The following is a 5,420-nucleotide window of genomic DNA, read 5'->3' as shown; positions in this document are numbered from 1 at the left end:
ATGATTCTGTGGCTCCCTCACAGGCTCTAGCTATTTCCTGAAAGGCCAGGAATATGGACAGCTCCTCAAGGACCAGGGCCCTGAATTCTGCTGCTTTTTACCTTCTAGGTACCTTCTCTGAACCAAAGTCTCAAGCACCTAACAGAGTATCTCACCGAATTTTCATACACCAATCATTAGGTCTTGTAAATGAGAAAAAAAGGCTCAAAGAGGTTGAGTATGGCCCAAAGCCCTCAGCTAGTAAATGGCACCACGGTCGAAGTCCTCAGGGCCTCCAGGTGGGTCCGGCCCTTTGAGAAAGCCCCCAGTCTCTGCAGAGACTGGGACAGCACAAGCAAGGGGGAAGGCCCTGCCCCTCCACTGAAATCTTTCAGAAATGTGCATATCTTTGAGCGTTAGCTCTTTAAGAAAAATAATGAACTAATTAGGAGGGGACAATCTGGGGGCATTTCCAGGGCAGGGTGATTTCTGAATGTTTCAACGAGTTGAGAATATCAAATGTAGTTTGTCCAAACCCCTCTGCTTCAAATTCGGTTTCCCAGACAGCCTGACACCAGTGAGAACAAACCCACCAAGCCATGTGGGATCTATCTGGGTCTGTCACCAGGTCTTCCTCCAGCAACCTGGCAAGTGCTTTTAAGACACGGTGTGGTAAAATCCTTACAGGAATAGAAATAGCCAAGAACTGTAATCGTTTTCTCAGAAAAAGGCCAAACAGCCTCCCTCTGCTCTATTCCATTCAGCTCTTTAACAAATAGGTTAAGCTGAATATCGTCATCAATTCACAAAATTGCAAATCCGGCAGTTTTTCTTGAAACAGCCCACATTTGCAGCTCTTTTTGGTTGTTTTAGAAAATGCATCATATTTGTTTATCATCTCCTATGCCACCACAGGTATGCACAGCCCTGGAATCTTGGTGGGGACCGAATGAGGATGGGCTAGACAGAGACTCCCCTGGCAACAGAGGCCTGGAATTGGATCCTTGTCTGACAGTCGCTGGCTGGTGACACTGAGCACGTCACTTCACCTCTGTGTGCCTCCATTTCCTCATCTGTGAAATGAGTGAGATGGACCATATAATCTCTAAGGTGTCTTCCAGCTTCCTGTTCTGAGGTTCTATTATTTAATGATAAGGGAATATGAGATTATGCTCAAAACACCAGAGCAAGGCTTTGCCAACTGAACACAATAACTGATTTCGTTTGCAAGCTGAGTGGCTTTTCCCCATCAGTGAGAGAGGGTTGTAAAAGCTCTTCTCTACAAGCAGGCCCCATATTAAGAAAATCTGATACATGAGAAGCTCAATTTACTAAACAGATAAATTAGAAGGTGATTATTTGCATTACAAAAGAATTCACCACAGGTTTCCTTTAAATAGCTAAATCCCCCTGTGCATTTAAAATGCAATCTGAGATTTTTTTTAAAAAAAAGAGGCAAAAAAAATGCAATTTGATTTAGAATTCAATTTGCACCATTTTTTTCAATAACACAGCTATTGCATAAAAAGACCACATTTAAAGTAATGAGAAGCGACTTTTATAGTATGTATCATATAAGAAGAGGGAAAGGGGCTGAAACAAACATTTACTGAATGCTACAGCGTGGGCACGTTACCTCATTTGCATTACAAGATACACCAGTGAGGTTGGTATCACAGCCCCCATTTGGTATATAAGGAACCTAAAAACAAAGATTATATGAATGTGTCTAAAATCTTGGGCCAGAACTCAAATGCAGGACTGTGATATGTTCTTTCCCTTACCCCACACCCCTTGGGTGCAGCAGACCATGAAGAATGTCAAGCTGACCCTGATCTGATGATGTGGACTGTGAGTGTGGCATCCTAGGTTCTGAGAATTACCCCCCAGTACTCACCCCATGGCACTGGGCAAGTCACTTAACCTGGGATCAGTTTCTTTGTTTCTAAACTGAGGAATGATTTCTGGCCACCTCCTAAGGTTGCGAAATGAAATGATATATGTCAAAGTACTTTATAAACTGGCAAGTGCTGTAAGAATGTACAGGGAAACTATCGTTTAACAATCAGTCCCGCTGGGACTTCCCTAGTGGTGCAGTGGTTAAGAATCCGCCTGCCAATGCAGGGGACACGGGTTCAGTCCCTGGTCTGGGAAGATCCCACATGCTGTGGAGCGACTAAGCCCATGCACCACAACTACTGAGCCTGCGTTCTAGAGCCCGAGAGCCACAACTACTGAGCCCACGTGCCACAACTACTGAAGCCCGCGCACCTAGAGCCCATGCTCCACAACAAGAGAAGCCACCGCAATGAGAAGCCCAAGCACCGCAATGAAGAGTAGCCCCCACTCGCCACAACTAGCGAAAGCCAGCGCGCAGCAACGAAGACCCAACTCAGCCAAAAACAAATAAATAAAAAATAAATAAATTTATTTTTAAAAACATCAGTCCTACAATTCAAATATTTTACTGGTGTACTGTGCTTAGAAGACCCTAAAAAAACACTTTCCCATCATACACAGGGCTGGTCAGACCTTAACAAGTCATGCGTCCAAGAAATCAAAGGGAAAACTGGAAGGAAGGACACAAGAGGAAAAGTCAATGGAAATCAACATCTGGCTGGAAAGCTGAAGTTCATGGACACTTGGAGCGCCCAAAGGGCTGTTCTGAAGAAAGTGGTGACAAGATATTCTTCTGTAGTGAGAAGAGGACAATAGGATGCCTTCCTAAGTTGTATGCAGGACAAGATGCAGAGCTTCTACCACTACGGCTCATTACCACTAGAAAAGTTAGCCAGTAAACAGCCAGAAGATTTCTATCTGCAGGGATACCCTTGCCTGGAAAAGTATGTGCTCAATAATTTGCACATACTCCTCTTCAGCCTCTCCTACATCTTCCCACTTCTGCACACCTGCTCCCTCCTCCCCCAGACCTGGATCTGCCCCCTCCCTCAGGGCTGATGTGTCCTACAGGTCACAACCTTAAGACCTGGTTTCCTGTTACTGTGGCCCTCCCCAGGGAGTGAGTAAATTCATCAACAGGTATCACAACCTGAAGATGCATTACTGTCATCCCCCAACTGGAACAGCTGCAGTTATAAGACCATTTCCAGGAGATCCATAATTTCTTTACCAAAGAAATGTCTCTAATAGTGGTTAAGACTGGCACTGTAACAAACCAAAGCCGGGAGTTATCATAAGTCAGGAGCCTCTCAAATCCATCCCACAGCAATGCCCACCACTCAGAAGGCAGGTCCTGGGAGAAAAATGCATCATGCTCAAGGTCCTCAGTCAGTGGGTGAGTTCATCACAAGTTGTCCAAGTACCAAGTAGAAATAAAAATCAAACCAAAGACGTCTCTGAGGGGAAGGAAGGAAGGAAGGAAGGAAGGAAGAAGGGAGGGAGGGGGAAGAAGGAAGGAAGGAATAAGGAAGGAGGGAGGGAGGGAGAGGGAAGGCGGAAGGAAGGAAGGAAGGAAGGGAGGGAGGAAGGGAGGGAGGAAGGAAAGGAGGGGGGAAGGAAGGAAGGGAGGAAGATAGTTCAAATATAAATTTCTAGCAGACAGAAGACCCCCCTTAGGATGGAAACATCATAATCCAGCTGGCTCTCCGTTCATATCCTTTTCTCCCACACAACATGGGGTGGTCTTCCCCCCTGAGCAAACTACACGAGTGAGTCTGGTCATGTCCAATCAGGTTCTATCAAGAAAACAGCAACAGTTTCCTGAACCTTCAAAAGCCAGCCTATTTGACAGGCATCGAGATATGGCCAGATCTTTGCTGTGGGTCCAGCTAAGAGATAACTCCATGCAACCATTTCTTTTTAAGACACTGAGACAGGGCAACCCCATTCCCTGGACTAAAGCAAAGTCCTCTTTCTGTTGAGTATTCTAACTACAGGAGGAAGACCGTGGGAAAGGAACTTGGAAGGAAAAAAGCATTGCTACCACGAGCACATGTATACAGTGTTCTGTGCCTCATGCCCTGAAGACAGCGAAATGCTCTTACACAATGATTGGCACCAGATGTTGCCAAAGTGAACGTCTGCGTGTTGTTTGCTGCATAAATACCAGTTAAACAAGCCCTGCGGCAGCTTCAACCTGCCCAGCCAACTTTGAAAAGAGCACATCTCTCCAGACCTCTGACTTTCTCCTGCAATCATTAGAGCTCAACTCTTCCTTTTATCTATTCCTTTTGGATTTAGATGTTTTTAGCATTATTAAGTAGTAATAATTTGTAAAAGGAGCAGGAGGGCAGAACTAGCTAGCACAAACCAAGTAGAACAAATGGAGCCTAAGTAACAGTACAGAGCTGTGTTCTCAGCATCTTTTTCTTTATTCTGGATAAATCCTCTCCTGGGGAACCTCCCCTAACCTATTTCTCCCCATATCCCTGATTTAAAAGCAAGAATTCTTTGTCATTATCTCAAGTATGATACAACCTGTAGTTGACTTTGAAATGGGAAAATTGCATTTAAAAGCTTACTTCATCTTCCCCGATGGGTAAGGCTTTTCAAAATTATCAAACCACATATTTTCAAGAAACAGGCAATGAACTCCACACAGCTGGTTCTGTCTCCGACAGAGATCTTTGAGGACATTATTCACAAGCAAGGGACCAAGGTACACTAAAGTGGTTTCTGTAGCCATTTGCAATTACTGACAATTTCATAACGGAAAATGGAAATTATAGTCAAGTGCAATAAACTCTTCATCCAAGATCTACCTGCTGGTGGCTCTTTTTTCTCTTTTTATTTTTTCTTTCAAGCAAAATACCAGCTATCATCGGAATGCATTTCTCCCGTTTCTGATTTTCCTTATCGATACCTCCACCACCAACCCTGTTTTCCAGTTCTGATGTTGGCAGGATTTGTATTCAATCGCGGTCGTGGCCGAGACGGTAGTGTATTCTTGGATGTTTGCGAGACTCCCACGCCGTCAGGTCTGTGGGAAAGGATCACCCCCAAATGGCAAATAGGGCATTTCCTCCTCGGGCGGGACTCGCTCCGGGGACTGAGGGTTTGGGGCTTCTGCAGCTGGCGGGTGGGTCTATATTCCCCCCTGCCCTCCCGGGCGCGCAGACACCCTCTGATCCCCGGCCCCGGGGGAAACAATTCTTCAGGGAAGCGTCGAAGGCGCGGTCTTGCGCAGTTGGCTGACTCGCACAACCCTCCGCATTTCAGGTGCACCGAGGAAGCGTGTCAGACGGGGTTTTGGGGGGCGAGGGACTCTGTTACATTTTCACCAACTGTACGAACCTCAGAGGATCTCCGAGCTGCTTGGCAGAGCCCCTGGGCTCGCTCTCGGCGCGGCTCAGAGGGTTCTCCGCCTCTGCCTCTATCTCAGCCCGCAGCCACTCACCCCGCCCCCGCTCCCCTCTTCCCTGCCGCATCTTTCTTTTTCTTCTCTGTTCCTTCGTCTGTTGAACCCCGGCTCCGGGTAGAGC

This window comes from Neophocaena asiaeorientalis, unplaced genomic scaffold, assembly GCF_003031525.2.
Source record: "Neophocaena asiaeorientalis asiaeorientalis breed wild unplaced genomic scaffold, Neophocaena_asiaeorientalis_V1.1 scaffold116, whole genome shotgun sequence".
Classification (NCBI taxonomy): domain Eukaryota; kingdom Metazoa; phylum Chordata; class Mammalia; order Artiodactyla; family Phocoenidae; genus Neophocaena; species Neophocaena asiaeorientalis.
This window is presented reverse-complemented; position numbering follows the sequence as displayed.